Source organism: Erinaceus europaeus, chromosome 8, assembly GCF_950295315.1.
Source record: "Erinaceus europaeus chromosome 8, mEriEur2.1, whole genome shotgun sequence".
Classification (NCBI taxonomy): domain Eukaryota; kingdom Metazoa; phylum Chordata; class Mammalia; order Eulipotyphla; family Erinaceidae; genus Erinaceus; species Erinaceus europaeus.
Window position 1 is genome coordinate 21,072,234 of NC_080169.1, and position 17,732 is coordinate 21,089,965.

General features: G+C 40.4%; 1 pseudogene; it reads left to right on the plus strand.

The window, feature by feature from the left end:
* Window positions 1-4,467: 4,467 nt before the first annotated feature.
* On the plus strand, window positions 4,468-5,805 carry LOC107522989 (10 kDa heat shock protein, mitochondrial-like; annotated as a pseudogene).
* Window positions 5,806-17,732: the final 11,927 nt, after the last annotated feature.

The following is a 17,732-nucleotide window of genomic DNA, read 5'->3' on the forward strand; positions in this document are numbered from 1 at the left end:
CGCACTGCGAGTCCCAGCGGGCGGCGCCGCCACGCGCTTCGGCCGCAGAACCGGTGCCTGCTGGGAGCTGGAGTCCCCAACGGCCGCGCTGCTCGCACAGCCCAACCGGTGGGTGCCGGCCGCCGGCTCGGGGCCCCCCAACCGCCCCGGCCCCGGGCTGCCGCCCCAGCCCCAGCCCCGCGGGGCTCCAGGGGGAGGGGCCCGGGGCTCCTGAGCCCCGAGTTCCCGGCCGGCCGCGCCCTCCGGGGTCCCGGGGACGGGGGGAAGCTCTGGGCGCGGGGTGCGGTCGCTTACCTCCGGCCAGAGGGCTGGCGGCCGCAGGTGCGGGCTTGGAACCTGCGGCTCGGCTCGCGCGCCGCTGCCGACAGGAGTTTGGAGACCAGTGAGCCGCGTCTGCTTGAAGCAGGAGCCCGCCGCGGCCACACATGGTTCCCGCAGCCCTGCAGCCACGCAGACGGAGTCCGAGCGCCGCCAGTGTCGAAGAACCACGGTGTGTGCCGGCGGCGGGCTGTTAGCACGACGTTAGCGTTTCGTGAACCGACCGGCAGCCATAAAGATGCCAGCTGGGGGTGGGGGGGCGACGTGAAATCCACACACACAGACAGACGGACACACACATCCCCCCTTGAAAGTGGCCGCAGCGCCGCGCCATGTGGAAGCAGGCGACCGCGTGTGGCAGCTGGAGCGAGGAGGAGTGGATTTGCTTTTTTTCCTGGGGGGCGAACTGGCCTGAAGTTAAATGATTGCCCACTTCGGTGTTTAATTCAGCGAACGAATGCCATGCCAACTGTACTGCTAGGTGTAGATGAGGCACTTGATTCCCATTTGATGAAAAGATAGGCCAGCAAATTGCCACCTAAGTGCCATTTGCCCATCTGTTGACAGAGGATTTTTTTTTTTTTTTTTGGAAAGGTGCCTTTATTAGGCAAAAGAGCAAATTGTGGAACTGTATTAAAAATCAGTTCTCCAATGTACTTACTGAATGTACCAATAGCAGAGGACTGTATGTGGACTTTTTCCCTAGGAAGCAAGTAAGATAGATGAGGGATATGAACAAATTTCTGTCCTCGAGAGGCTGATGATGAGCTAGCTCTCTGGTAACCATATATTGAAAACAAGCAAAAAAGTTAGGAACCATGACTTCATTTTAGTATTTTCATTAAATTACTGAACAGCGACTATGAAAAGCCAAACCAGTGTGATAGAAGAGGTACTAAGTAAAGAAGGGTGAAAAGTCACCCACCTTCAGTTAGAGGGAAATTAGATTATACCAAGATTATTTAAGAATTTTCATGTAGGACAGAAGTGTGTTCATGCCTAAGCAGGTCAATTCTTTGCAGATAAATACATCACTTTGAAAAGGAAATTGGTCATCAGAACTTACAGTGCGGTTGTGGTTCTCCATAGTGAATGTCACTGTCACATTTTAGGAAGGTACAATGAATAATGTTCAAAGATGAGAAACAAAACCCATTCCTCAGGGATGGCGACTAGTGGAATCAGGAAAGGCAATGAAAATCTATCTCAGAATGAAGCAGGAGTGGGATCTGGAAGCTTGATCCATCAGTCAATTTTTTAATTTTCAAGCAGCTCCTTAGTCTTAGATGAGCAAATAAGCAACCTGTCTTTTTAATTAAAAAAAAAAAAAAAAAGCAAATCAACCATTCTTTAAAGACAGATTCCTCAACTCACTCGTGTGTTTCCATTTCTCATCTAACCCACTGTAAGATGATTTTCCTGCATTCAAATTGCTCTATTCACAGTCACCAATAATACTTTCAGTATACTTTGTCCAGGTTCATTTTACCTGATAGTCCATAGAATCTACCACCACTCCCACCCACCCCCAAGTCTTTCTTTTTTAAACACTCTGGGCTTCCAGGCTGCAATTATGATTCCATCCAAGTCTCTGTCTCTTGTCTTTCCTAGTTAACCAACCTCTGACCTTCAGAGTACTAAAGGTACCTGTGAGGCTCCCTTCTGACTATCCTTTTGTAACTGCATTTATCACACCATATTAAAATAGCCTGTTTTAATTAGATTGTTTCCCAAAATGTTAGCTTCAAAAGAAAGCTGTCAGTGGACAGAAAGACAGCTTAACATATAAGAGCACAGGACTTGCATGTCGGTGACTTCAGAGGTCCCAGGTTCAATCCTTATACATTGAACTGAAGTACCCCACCCCATTTCTCTCCTTTTTGTGTGTGTAAAAAAAAAAGAAAGATTAGGGCCTGGGTGGTGGTGCACCTGGTTGAGTACACATGTTAGAATGCTCAAGGACCCCTGTTCCCCACCTGCAAGAGGAAAGCTTTGTGAGTGGTGAAGCAAGGCTCCAGGTGCCTGTCCCTCTCACTCACCCCCTTCCCTCTTGATTTATGGCTGTCTCTAGCCAATAAATAAAAGATAATTTAAAAATGAAAGAAAATATTAGAAAGAAAGCAGTCTTACTTTTCTATATTTCTATCACTGAACATGAAGCTTGATCACCTGCAAGAGAGCTACTTTTCTAAACCTAAGCTTGGAGAGAAGGCCCCTGAAGTTTGGAGGCTGACCACATATGACAGTGATTAGTAGGGAGATCTTAGTCTGATGTTTACCTGGACACCTAAGCCTAGGCTCACTTCCAGATCTCTAGGCCCGCTGCTCTATTTCAAAACCTCACGAGGAATTAAGGGAATTATTTCCTATCGTACTGACTGGACCCCTCATTTCCAGTGCTGAACTTGGAGGCAGAAGGTAGTTAGTACCCAAAGTCAAGTAGCAGGGACAAGTAGGACTGTGAGGTAAAAAGAATTTCTGAAACTCCTCAGCTGAGGACACTTTACAATGGTGATCACATTAATATTCTGTCACCTTTTGGGGTTACTGGACAAATTCCTTCTTTGACCTTTTAATAGTATGATTGCTTCTGATAAGGCTGCAAATAAAAGTGAAAGAATATCAATTGCCTTTTGGATTCATCATAATTTTTCCTCTCATTTCTTTTTGGTCTTAAAATGTACTGTCTGTGTTTATCTGGCTTGCTTGTGTACATCTAATTTTAGATTGCAAGCTGTGGGGCAGAATAATATCTATATGTACAGCATCTCACTGTGGGTGCCTGAGAATGTCTAATAACATCAACATTGAATTAACCAGCTTTTATCTTAGCAAATAAGATGTAAAGTTCTTCTGAAGACTTTGGTTACGTGAATTTCCCTACAGACATAAATAATTTTGAGGCTGTATCTAAGATATAGTCACAATACATCCAGAATAATTTATAGTATTTTATGTAACACAACAAATTAAAATTGGCCTTACAAGGTCTTTAGGGAATATTTGAGGTGACTAATAAGAGCCTATATGACAGTCAAATATTCTATTTCAACTGAAGGAATACACTTTCTGTAGATCCTTAAAAAGGAAAATATTAAACCAAGACAAAAGCCCAAAGTATACAGTGTTTAAGAAGATTACACAATATTTATAAAGATTAGCTATCAGCTTCACTGGTCTCTTGGGTTGGTAAGGAAAAGAACATCTAGTCAAATTTGTAAACTGTCTTGTTCCTCATCAGAAGGATTCCCAATCATGAGTCATATTCAGATTTTATGTTTTCTTTCACCAGCATAACATATTTTCCTCATGCCAACCAAGAATAAAAAAATTATGAAAGAGTCTGAATAGGTTCTGATGTTACATGGCATTTGTTCTATGCCTGCTTGAAGTGATACAGATCCTGAAACAGAGGTTCACTTTGTTGATAAACACAGAACCATAAAGATAGAAACTATAGTAGAAGGAAGAGGTAACTAGAGGTTTTGCTATAGAGGAGAATAAGAAGCTCAAAAGTAGGAGCAGCAAGATAGCTTACCTGGCAGTGCACCTGCTTTGTCATGTGTACAGCTCAGGTCCAAGCCTGGCTCCTGTTGGACTGAAGGAAGCTTCTAGAGAGAAACTCAAAATCCTAAAATACTTAGGGTTCATACACTGGCCTCGGGATCCATGTTAAACCAGTGTGGTTTTTCATACTCATCACAACAGAGATGTGATTAGAATAGTTATACCACTATCAAGACCAAGTAGTACAGCACTGCCACTTACTGAATGATTTCTATTCCTTTAAATACAATGATACCTCAATTTAGCAGATACTGAATTCAAATTCGTGGCAGAAATATTAAACAGACATATACACCTACATAGAAAAATGTAACTGTCACAGTTCTAAACTAATTTGAGGAACAGTAGAATTCAATGGTTACATTAAAACTATCAAATATGAGATGAACAGGAACAACACAAAAAATCAAAAATCAATTACAAGATTATGAATTATATGGAAAAGGGCCAATGTAAAAACTTTGAAATAAATTTAACTTTGGGACAATGGTTCCTAGGGTACAAATGACTTAAATACAGAAGATAAGGTATGAAGAGTAAGAAAAATACATCTAGGTCAATTGAAGACAGTTAATCAGTACTATGAGCGAATATCCATTGAGTATTTACATGCCTCTTCATACCAACCCTGTGTGGTATGAAACTACAGTGTTAGCATTGAAAACAACTCAAAGAATTATCAATGGAGTGATTTTGATTCAAACGCAGGTGGAAGTTCAAAGGATGAGTCTTTGATCTAAAAATTAAGGGGATGGGCAGTGCTGAGAATAAGGAGAAAAAAGATCATTTTTTAAAGTTTTTTTTTAAATCTTTATTTATTGGATAGAGACAGCCAGAAATCAAGAGGGAAGTGGGTGATAGAGAAGGAGAGAGACAGAGAGACATCTGCAGCACTGCTTCATCACTTGCAAAGCATTCGCTCTGCAGGTGGAGATGGAGGCTTGAACCTAGGTCCGTGCACATTGTAACACATGCACTCAACCAGGTGCACCACCACCTGGCCCAAAAAGATCATTGTTAAGGTGGAGAAAAGAAGGGAGGTGGAGGAGCACTGGATTGAGTGCACACATTACCGTGTTCCTCATCTGTAGGGGAAAAGCTTCATGAGCTGCGAAGCAAACCTGCAGGTGTCTTTTTCTCCCTCTCTATAATCCCTTTCCCTCTCAGTTTCTCTTTGCTTCTCCAAAGAATAAGTAAATGCAAAAAAAGTGTTTTTTTTTTTTTTTAAGTAAAGTGATGGAAATAACAATAGGAATGTAATGGACGCAGAAATTAGCAAAATCTGTTGAAGATATCACAATGTTACCTAGCAGAAACATAGCAGACAGTAAGACAAAGGCAGATGATAGAGGGACAAGTTCAAGGAAAAACAGATGGGAGCTTGAATGATAAAGGTGCACACAATCTAATCTTGTAGCCTTGTAGTTCTTACTTAGGATGTCATTTCTAGGGGCAGTGTAACAGCAGTGAATTGGAAAGAGAAATAGCCCCACCCCACCCCACCCTCACCCCCACCCCAAGCACGGCCCTGGCCTGCAGCTGTGCCTACGGCAGCCACTTTGGCTGGTTCTAGGGCTCTGCTCCATTCCAGAACTTCATGTAAGCATTGCGGGTTTTCTGCTGGACAAGCATTTATGAAGTTTCTTCTTCTCTTGAGTACTGGTTGAAAGGAGCACAGATGAAACTGTAACCAAAAGAGGCATCATGTGCCCAAAAAAATCTCAAGGAAAATATTGCAAGCAACAATAGTAGCTGTTGGATCTGGCTCTAAAGGAAAGAGTGGAGAGATTCAGCTAGTTAGTGTGAAAGTTGGAGATAAAGTTCTTCTGCCAGAATATGGAGGCACCAGAAGTGGTTCTAGGTGACACCGATTATTTCGTATTTAGAGATGGTGATATTCTTGGAAAGTATGTAGATTGAAATCACTATTCAAGTGGCATCATACGAAGCTGCTTCATTCTTACTGAAGTTCTGAAATCTTTCATCATGTAAATAAACTAGAGATATTTTTAAAAAAGAAAAAAAGAAAGAAATGGCAAATGGAAATCAATTATGATATTCTTGGAACTGTCCCACTTTGATCTTCTAAGAAGTGAGGTCAAAGAACACAAGATCTGGTGGGGGAAATAACACAGTGGTTATGCAAACAGACTCTCATGCCTGAGGCTCTAAGGTCCCAGGTTCGATCCCCCGCACCACTATAAGCCATAGCTGAGAAGTGCTCTGGTAAAAAAAAAGAACACAAGATCTGTTGAATGAAAAGCACACTAGGAGTGGGAATAGATAGCATAATGGTTATGCAAACAGACTGTCATGCCTGAGGCTCCGAAGTCCCAAATTCAATCCCCCACACCGCCATAAACCAGAGCTGATCAGTGCTCTGGAAAAAAAAAGAAGCACATCACTAATTTTGGAAAACAAAAGTTTTTCTTATTTTCTGTAGTAAATCATTAAAAGCATTCATTGTATAGCTCTTTGCAGAAAGCACACTGAATTATAGAATTCATTCACTTCATACACTTCAAATCAAAAATCTGTTTAGGCCTACAGTACCTGCTGTTTAATGCACTGCACATCAATAATAAAGCCATAGTCTCTGCCTTCTACCTTCTAGAAAACTGAGCAATTAATTTAGTGTGCGTAAAATGTAGAAACAATTTTCATGGGAATGCTTTTCCTTTGCCAATTTTTTAATAATGACTAGTTGTAATCCAGCAAAGGTATTCCTATTAAAAACTGGATTTGATTCAGACAACAATGAGATAACACTTCATTCCTGTGAGAATGTAAGACATCAGAAAGGATAGTAACAACAAATGCTGAAGAGGCTGTGGGGGTAAAGGATTCTTTCTGCACTGCTGGTAGGAATGTAAATTAATCCAATCCCTGTGGAGAGCACTCAGAAGGCTAGAAATGGACCTACTCTATGACCCTGCAATCCCTTTCCGGGGGATTTACCTTAAGGAATCAAAGGCATCCATCCCAGAAGACTTTTGTTTACCTATATTCACAGCACAATTTGTAATAGTCTAAACCTGGAAGCAGGCCAGGTGTCCAACAACAGATGAGTGGCTGAGTAAGTTGTAGTATATATACGAAATGGAATACTACTGAGATATTAAGATTAATGAATTCACCTTTTTTCATTTCTTTATTGGAGGATTAATATTTTACATTCAACAGTAAATGCAATAGTTAAATACAATACATGCATAACATTTCTCAGTTTTCCACATAACAATACAACCCCCACTAGGTCCTCTGTCATCCTTCTTGGACCTGTACTCTCCCCTCCACCCATACCCCAGAGTCTTTTACTTTGGTGGAATACACCAACTCCAGTTCAGGTTCTACTTGTGTTTTCTCTTCTTCTTTTTTTTTCCCTCCACTTTTTTTTTTTAATTGTGGAATTAATGTTTTACATTCAACAGTAAGTACAATAGTTTGTATAGGCCAGTTTTCCATATAACAATACAATCTCCACTAGGTCCTCTAAATCCTTCTTGGACCTGTATTCTCACCCCCCCCCACCCCAGAATCTTTTACTTTGGTGCGATACACCAATTCCAGTTCAGGTTCTACTTCTGTTTTCTTTTCTGCTCTTGTTTTTCAACTTCTGCCTGAGAGTGAGATCATCTCATATTCATCCTGCTGTTTCTGACTTATTTCACTCAACATGATTTTTTTCAAGGTCCATCCAAGATCGGCTGAAAACGGTGAAGTCACCATTTTTTACAGCTGAGTAGTATTCCATTGTGTATATAGACCACAACTTGCTCAGCCACTCATCTGTTGTTGGACACCTGGGTTGCTTTCAGGTTTTGGCTATTACAAATTGTGCTGCCAAGAACATATGTGTACACAGATTTTTTGGATGGATATGTTGGATTCCTTAGGATATATCCCCAGGAGAGGAATTGCAGGGTCATAGGGTAGGTCCATTTCTAGCCTTTGGAGAGTTCTCCAGACTGTTCTCCACAGAGGTTGGACCAATTGACATTCCCACCAGCAGTACAGGAGGGTTCCTTTGACCCCACATCCTCTCCAGCATTTGCTGCTGTTACCTTTTCTGATGTATGACATTCTCACAGGAGTGATGAATTTACCTTCTTTACCACATCTTGGATGAAGCTTGAAGAAATCATGTTAATTGAGGTAAGGTAGAAAGAAAAGGGTAAATATGAGATGATCTCACTCATAGAAGCTGAGAAATAAGAACAGAAAGGGAAACATAAAGCAGAACATGGACTGGGTTTGGAGTATTGCACTAAAGTTAAAGACTCTGGGAGGGGAAAAGGGAGGGTGAGGGTTTTCAGATCCACTATAAGGTGTTAGGGGTGGGGACACAGAGCTTTGGTGGTGGGAATCCTGTGAAACTATACTTCTATTTACTTAAAATCTTAAAAGCCACTATTACTCCAATATGTCAGGGGAAAAATAGATTGAATGTTGCAAGTTCCTTAACTAACTAGATTTTAATTCTGAGTATGTATTTTTTAATCTAAGCATTTAATGTTTGAAATTAAAAAAAAAAATTTTATATTTATTTATTCCCTTTTGTTGCCCTTGTTGTTTTATTATTGTAGTTATTATTGTTGTTATTGATGTTGTTGTTGGATAGGACAGAGAGAAATTGAGAGAGGAGGGTAAAACAGAGAGGGAGAGAGGAGGATAGACACCTGCAGACCTGCTTCACTGCCTGTGAAGCGACTCCCCTGCAGGTGGGGAGGCGGGGGCTCGAACCGGGATCCTTATGCTGGTCCTTGCACTTTGCGCCATGTGTGCTTAACCTGCTGCACTACTGCCCAACTCCCTAATGTTTGAAATTTCTAAACTGAATCTAGACACTGGGCTAAAATTGTTTAAAGAGTTCTAAAAGTAACTTAAAAATAATATTGTTACCTATCACCTTAGACCAGATCAGATTTTTTTGGTCCTGTCAGTATCTAAGATAAAGTTATTAGTAAATAGCATTAAATAACATAAAATATGGTGAGGTTAAGTATAGTATAATAAATCCTAGCCATGAGATTATCAAAGAAAAACAAGTTACCAGGTAATTTGGCAATAATAATTACCTACTGCCTTTTTTTTTCTTTGCCTTCAGGGCTATCACTGGTTATCACTGGTGCCTGCACTAGGAATCCATTGCTCCTGGAGGCCATTTTTCCTGCTTAAAAAAATTTTTTTATTATCTTTATTTATTTATTGGTTAGAGACAGCCAGAAATCAAGAGGGAAGGGTAGATAGAGAGGAAGAGAAACAGAAAGACACCTACAGCCCTGCTTCACCACTCCTGAAGCTTTCCCCCTGCAGGTGGGGGACCAGGGACTCAAACCTGGGTCCTTGCACATGGTAGCATGTGCGCTCAACCAGGTGCACCACCTCCCGGCCTCCCATTTTTCCCATTTTGTTGCCCTTGTTGCTGTTATTGTTGCCATTGCTGTTGTTGGTGTTGGATAGGACAGGCAGAATTGGGGAAGACAGAGAAGGGAAGAGAAACATAGACACCTGCAGACCTGCTTCACCACTGCACTATTGCCTGGCCCCCTCCATTGCCTTTTTAAACACTAAGACTGCAAGGGATGTCCCCTATTCTTTTTAAAATTTGTATTTTTCCCAGTCTTGGAACCTCTGGGACATTTCTTGTATTTCTTGATGCCTTTCCTCTTGACCCTCTTACCATGTGATACTGCCTCTGCTGACCTCAACTAATCAATGCAACCAGTACCAGCATGCCACATTATACAATTTTGCTTCAGATTGTATCCAGAGATGCCAATCCTAATCATCTGATGAGTCCTTTCCTAGCACATGGGACTCCCTTTTGCCATTTCAAATGGCACATTCTCTAACAAAGTTATAGACCCTAGATATAGGCTAGAAACTTAAGGTACTGGGTACATGTATACACATTTATAAATTAGGGGTAGCTATATAATTCAAAGTAAAAGTGCTTATTAGTCTGTTGTGATTGGACTTTGACCTAATAAGCTTGGCGATCTAGTAGAATGACCTAAAGAAAGCAACATAAATTGTCTAATAAAATATTACTTAGGCCTAAACACCCTCCCCTCACCTACCCCTTATTTCACTTCCCTCTATCAACTATCTATTCAACTAACTATACAAAAGAAAGTAAGCTTTATCTCTTAATTTCTTCTGACAGCAACAGCATTATTGTCACCCTTGATAATCTTTAGAAGAAGCACTATATACAAAAGAAGGTGGGGAGAGTCAGCCGGTCCTTGCTTAACCCGCTGTGCTACCACCTGACTCCCCCCACCTTCTTTTTTAAATTTATTTTTACCAGAGCACTGCTCAGCTCCAGTTTATTGTGGTACTGGGGTTTAAACCCTGGACATATGGTGCCTCAGGCACAAGAGTCTTTTTTCATAACCATTATGTTATCTCCTGGCTTACTTGCTTGCTTTCTCTCTTCCTTTCTTTCTCCTTCCCTCTCTCCCGTCCTTCCTCTTTTCCTTTCTTTTCTCAAAATATCCAACATGTCTTAGAAAAATGATGGCTTTATGTATGTCTGGGAAGACACAGAGACATGGGTGAATCGTGGAGTATTTCACTGGATCAAAGCAAGGATACTTAAAAAAATAATGACATTGAGCAGGAAAAATACCTTAGTTGGATAATGCTGTACCGCGCTCTGCCATGTGCAGAACCCAGGCTTGAGCCCTCTCCCTTCACTGGAAGAAACCTAAGTGCTGTGCACTCTCCCTCCCTCCCTCCCTCCCTCTCTCTCTCTCTCTCTCTCTCTCCCCATCTGCAAAGTCATCCTGGAGCCATGAAGCCCTAGCAATAACAGTAACAATGATGATGATGATGATGCCTAGAAGAACACAGAGTTAGTTTAAAAGAATAATCATTAGTTAAGTTCTGTCAGTTTGAGTATCAAAAAGAACATGATAGCTATGGAAAAATTAAAAAAGAAAGAAAATTGCTAGCCATGGTTTTCTGAAATGTGTTAATGTGTGAAGAGCTGAGTTCATAATAATAGCGACAGTAAGAAAAGTTGATGAATCGTACTAAAGAATTTAAATATGATTGAATCTCATGACTCATCCTGTTATCATGTTAGTGATACCATTGACTCATTTATTGAATCAGTGCAGAATATCAGATTCAGTAAACATCAAGGATGCTAGGTTGTTGGTATGCTTCTAAAAACCCCTTCTGTTTCATTAGTTTAATACCGCCTGCTTAACACTGTATTCTATTTACATAACTACTGTATTCTATTTACATAACCACTGCAGGGCATTGGTTCAATCCCCACTGGTTCATGATATGTTTTTGCTCCGCCCCCTCTCCTTGTCACACTCTGATTTTCACCAGTCACTTTTCTCTCCACCCTCTCTGCGTCGCATCCTGTTCCCACCCTACTGGGCTAGTATATTTATAAGGACAAGATTGTTTGTAGATTTTAGTTTAGCTTAGCTCGGCTTAGATTGCACTGCATCCTGCATGAATAAAGAAATACTGCGTACAGCTCAACCATGAGTCCCTGGTCGTCTGTTACCCGCCCGTGAAGCCAGCCCATTAAAAACAACACTAGGTAACACTTCATTTAAGTTTATAGTTAGAAAAATGATTCCTAACTCTTAGGTCCTCGCTACTGGTCTCTCTACTAGTGCAAACCTTTTTTTTTTTTTTTTGTAGTCACAAAATTAGGACTCTGTTTTGGAAATCTAGTGCTCAGAGATGTGACTATATCTCAAAGTGCCATTCTAGTGCCTTTTTCTTTTAAATTAGCATGCCACTATATTTGAATGAATTATGAATTATGGTACTAAGTCTCTATGTATTGATTAAGTTCTAAGAGCTAAATACCTGGTGGTGTTTGTGTAAGCTTATAGCACGATGTTTAATAGAACTTTCCATGCTGTACAACTGTGCAGTCTGATATGGTGATCTTTAATTACACACAACTAATGCTTTTATTCAGCCCTTGAAATGTGACTAGTATGACTAAGAAATAGAGTTTTAAATTTAATTTTATTTGAATTCATTAAAATTTAAAGCTAAATAAGCACAACTGACTCAAGGCTACTGTACTGGATAGCATAGATTAGAATTTTCATTCTCAATAAAGACAACAATAAAATACCATTTCACTCCTGTGAGAATGAATCTCATACATCAGAAAAAGTACCAGCAACAAATGATGGAGAGGTTGTGGGGACAAAGGAACCCTCCTGCACTGCTGGTGGGAATGTCAATTGGTCCAACCCCTGTGGAGAACAGTTTGGAGAACTCTCAGAAGGCTAGAAATGGGCCTACCCTATGATCCTGCAAGTCCTCTCCTGGGGATATATCCTAAGGAACCCAGCACACCCATCCAAAAAGATTTGTGTGTACCCATGTTCATAGCAGCACAATTTGTACTAGCCAAAACCTGGAAGCAACCCAGGTGTCCAACAACAGATGAGTAATTGAGCAAGCTGTGGTCTATATACACAATGGAATACTACTCAGCTATTAAAAATGGTAATTTCACCATTTTCAGCCCATCTTAGATGGAGCTTGAAGAGATCATGTTAAGTGAAATAAGTTATAAACAGAAGGTTTAATATGGGATGATGTCAAAGGTTTAATATGGGATGATGTCACTCACAGGCAGAAGTTGAAAAACCAGATCGGAAGAGAAAACACTAAGTCCAGAAAACACTGGACTGGAGTTGGTGCATTGCACCAAAGTAAAAGACTCTGGGGTGGGTGGGTGGGAGAGTACAGGTCCTGGAAAGGATGATAGAGGACCTAGTGGGGTTGTATTGTTATTAAAAAAAAAAACAGAGAAATGTCATGCATGTACAAACTATTGTATTTACTGTCAAATGTAAAACAATCCCCCAATAAAGGAAAAAAAATTAATTCTCATTTTAGTTACATAGAAAAACTTCACATCTACCTATCAATGCAAATTCCATTTCACCAATTATGAAACACTGTCTATTTCTCTCAAGATAAAGATATGTTGGGGCCAGCAAATGGTGTACCCAGTTTATCACACATGTTATCATGTGCAAAGACCTGGGTTGGAGCCCAGGGTTCCCACCTCTTGGGCGATGCTTCACAAACAATGAAATAGTGCTGCAGCTCTCTTTCTCTCCTCCTCTTGATTACTTTTTTAAAATTATTTTTATTTTATTAGTGATTTAGTAATTATTGACAAGATTGTGGGATAAGAGAGGTGCAATTCTACACGAGTCCCACCACCAGAGTTCTGTATCCCATCTCCTCCATTGGAAGCTTCCCTATTCTTTATCCCTCAGGGAGTATGGACCAAACATCTTTATGGGTTGGAGCCTCCTTCCTATTAATTTTTTTCTGCCTTTATCCAATAAATAAATAAAAAATTTAAGATAAGGATATGTTTAAAATTATGGGATTACAATTTTAAAGAGGTAATATATTCACATAGTTTTTTCATATTTATTTATTTATTTTTTGCAAAGGAGAGTTTCTGTGGCATTGTCTAGTGGCTCTGCCAGGAAAGGAAAGGATATCTTTTTTTTTTTTAATTGCCTCCAGGGTTATTGCTGGATTTGGTGCCTGCACTATCAATCCACTGCTCCTGGAGGCCATTTTTCCCATTTTGTTGCCCTTTTTGTGGTTGTTATTGTTATTGTTGTCATTGCTGTTGGATAGGACAGAGAGAAATGGAGAGAGGAGGGGAGACAGAAGGGGAGAGAAAGACAGACACCTGCAGACCTGCTTCACCACCTGTGAAGCGACCCCTCCTGCAGGTGGGGAGCCAGGGGCTCAAACCAGGATCCTTAGGCTGGTCCTCGTGCTCTGCGCCATGTGCGCTTAACCCACTGCTCTACTGCCTGACCCCCTTTATTTATTTATTATTGGATAGAGACAGAGAAACTGAGAGGGGAGGGGGAGATAAAGAGGGAGAGAGAGAAACACCTGCAGCCCTGCTTCACCATTAATGAAGTTTTCCCTCTGCAGGTGATAAAGACCCTTCTCTTTTCATGCAAAGTTGTTTGATTCTGGCTTCAGTGATATCAGAAAGCCAGCCCATGTCTGACTCCATGTGCCTTGTACTAATAATAAAAGCACTCCAGTGTGTAAATGGATATTCCCTCTTAACATACTTTAGAAGTCACCCCACAGCATCACACCAAGTGCATGGTCTTAAGACTATTTTAAATGATCCCTGAAGGTGACCCGTCTGACATTTTGACAGTGAGATAACTTGTGTTTGTAATATGAAGATTCTTAATTTCACAAGACAGGTAAGGATAACAACAGGTAGGATCGAAAACAGCCCTTATTCCATGTACCCTGCCCATATGTAGGGGTCCACATGTCACAAGGTCTGGTTCTTTTTCCTTCAAATTTAAATTTTGGACTGAATCATAGTAAACTGTGAATTGACCCAAGATGTATCATTTTATACTATTACTTTTAAGAAGTACAATTTTAATTTTGAAAATACGTAAGCTTTTTTTAGTAGATTTTTATTACACATAAAATGAAATCTAAACTTCTTACTGAAATTCACCAGACTTTGTATAATATAGCACTACACTTTTCTTTTAATCACTAGTCTCTAACCACATGAGGTGTCTATCTTTCTCTCCCCCTCTCTGTCTTCCCCTCCTCTCTCCATTTCTCTCTGTCCTATCCAACAATGATGACATCAACATCAACAACATAATAACTATAACAACAATAAAACAATAAGGGCAACAAAAGGGAATAAATAAATAAATATTGAAAAAAAGTGGTCTGGGAGGTGGTGCAGTGGATAAGATGTTGGACTCTCAAGCCTGAGGTCCTGAGTTCAATGCCTGGCAAGACATGTACCAGAATGATGTCTGGTTCTTTCTCTCTCTCTCCTCCTATCTTTCTCATTAATAAATAAAAATTAAAAAAAAACTGTGGAGAAGTTTTTAATTGCCGTTACTTTGTTTGATTCTCATGATCTTCTTTACCCTGTAAGGCATCCAATGGCCATTTTTACTTGAGAGGCTGCTTAAATTAGAAAAAAAAAAAAAAAAGATTTCCGTGAAAGCAACATAACTCGTATGTAAATGAACTCATCTCTTTCAAATCCATTCACCAAGTCTTTATCTGTGACCTTTCCATTCATATCACAGCAACTCTGAGACTATATTTGAATAGCACTTTGCAGTTTACTAAGTACTTCCACATAAACCATTTCATTTGATGCCCTTAATAACCCTTGTGATTGACAAGGCTAGTAAAATTTCTTCCCTCAAAAAAATTCCATAGTTTTTTTCACAGTACACCTGCAAAATTGAAGACAAAGTTAAAGACTTAATAGAAGGGGGCAGGTGGTGACACATCTGGTTAAGTGCACACGTTACAATGTGCAAAGACACAGGCGCAAGCCCCTGGCCCCGTTTGCATGAGTGGTAAAGTAGGGCTGCAAGTGTCTTTCTGTTTCTCTCTTTCTCTATCTCCCCCCTCCCTTCTCAATTCCTTTTCATCTCTATCCAATAATAAATTAAGTAACTGAAAAAAGAGTTAATAGACACACATGGAAATTAATATGGAAATGCATATAGATGCAAAGGAGACTGTGACTTATACAGTGACATAGGGTCTATTGTGAAGCCTAGGGGGAAATGAGTGCTGGCAATGTTTGCAAAGAAACCAGAAGAAGCAAGGAGATCAGAAGCAAAAGGATGCTCAGCTTTTCAGTCAAAGACAATTGTTAAGCAAAGATACACCCACAGACACAGTGTTGCCTGGAGAGTAAGGCCATCAAATGGGTTGAGCAAACTTAGACTCTATTGGGAAGTAACAGACACCCAAGATATGAAGGTGAGGAAGTGTCTGGGTTGATAAGAATAGCTTAGACATCAGGCAGAGCTTGAATTTTGTTCGACAGACATCAGGGGAATTAGTAAAAGCTTATGAAAATAAAGTATTAGAGATGAAAACAAAGTTTGATGAGTCTTCTGGCAGCTCTATGAAGAATGAATTGTGGCAGGGGAGCTTACTATAGACTACTGCACTAATCCTGGCAGAAGGGAAAATAATCGTAAACCGGAGATGATTGAGGAACCTGGGAAGGCAAAGTGACCTTACAGAGTTCAGAGGCTCTTTTTTTTTTTTTTAAATCTTTTTATTTATTGAATAGAGACAGCCAGAAATCAAGAGGGAATGGGGTGGTAGAGAGGGAGACAGAGAGACACCTGCTGCACTGCTTTACCACTAGCAACGCTTTGCCCTGCAGGTGGGGACTGGGGGCTCGAACCCTAGTCCTTAAACATTGTAATACATGTACTCAACCAGGTGTGCCACCATATGGTCCCGATTTAAAAGGTTCATCAGGACTGAATGTAGGTGTTAGAGAGCAGAGGAGAGAAAAACACTACAAGATTTCCGGCCTTTTTGGAGTGAGTGATGATGCAATAAACACACCACCATGGAAAGGGATCTTTTTTACTAAGACCAAAGGCAGAGGTGGCAAAAAGAAGCTAGGACCTGCTTGTGAAATGCAAAGCTGAAAGTTTAAGGTGGTGTGCAAAGTTGTTTGGTTAAATGCCAGCAAGCAACCAGAGAAACAGGCTGAAAAGGAGGTGAGAAGTCAAAACCTTATATTGTGTCACTTTTATTAACCTTTGACTCTCTTTCTTGAACTGTATACTCACTAACTACTCACAGGGCATCACATGCTCTTATCTTGACAATTCACTATTAAGAAGTACATTTATTCATTTAATTGCTTCCTTGTGAAATTCCTCTATGAGATCTTAAAAAAAGGAAGGGTGGGGGGTCAAAAGAATTTTTTAAAAAATGTATGGGTAGGAGTCAGGCGGTAGCGCAGCAGGTTAAGCGCACGTGGCACAAAGCGCAAGGATCCCAGTTCAAGCCCCGGCTCCCCACCTGCAGGGTAGTCGCTTCACAGGTGGTGAAGCAGGTCTGCAGGTGTCTGTCTTTCTCTCCCCCTCTCTGTCTTCCCCTCCTTTCTCCATTTCTCTATGTCCTATCCAACAACAACAATAATAACCACAACAATAGAACAACAAGGACAACAAAAGGAAATAAATAAAAAATTTTTAAAAAGCAAAAAATAAAAAATGTATTCAGGGCAAGGGTTATGCAAAGAGACTCTCTTGCCTGGGGCTCTAAAGTCCCAGGTTAAATTCCTTAGACCACCATAAACCAGAGCTGAGCCGTGCTCTGGTTAAATAATAATAGCTATATATATGACACTTTAAAAATAGAGAATGACAATGAAATGGAAGAACATTCACTGTTTATGGATTGGAAGAGTAAGTATCATTAAAATGGCAATTCTGCCAAAAGCAATCTATAGATTCAATGCAATCCCTATTAAAATCCCAATGGCATATTTCAAGGAAATTGAACAAGTTATTCAAAAATTTGTGTGGAACTTTAAAAAAAGCATGTATAGCTAAAGCACTTCTGAGAAAAAAGAAAAATGGAGGCATCAAAATACCCAACTTCAGGTTGTACTACAAAGCAGTAGTTAAACCAGTGTGGTATGGGAACAAAATTGGACATATGGACTAATGGAATAGAATAGAGAGCCCAGACTTAACTCACACATATATAGGCACCTCATATATGACAGGGGCCAAAACTGCCCAGTGGGTTTAACAACTGGTGTTGGAAGAACTGGACAGCCACATGTAGATAACTGAAACTAGACTACCAATTAACACCATACACCAAAGTTAGCTCAAAATAGATCAAAGATTTGGATATTGGTCTTGAAAGTGTAAAATTCATAGAACAACATATCGATGAAACATTTCATGACATAAACACTAAAGATGCTTTTGGAGACTTTACCCCGTGGGCAAAGGAAACAACTACAAGGC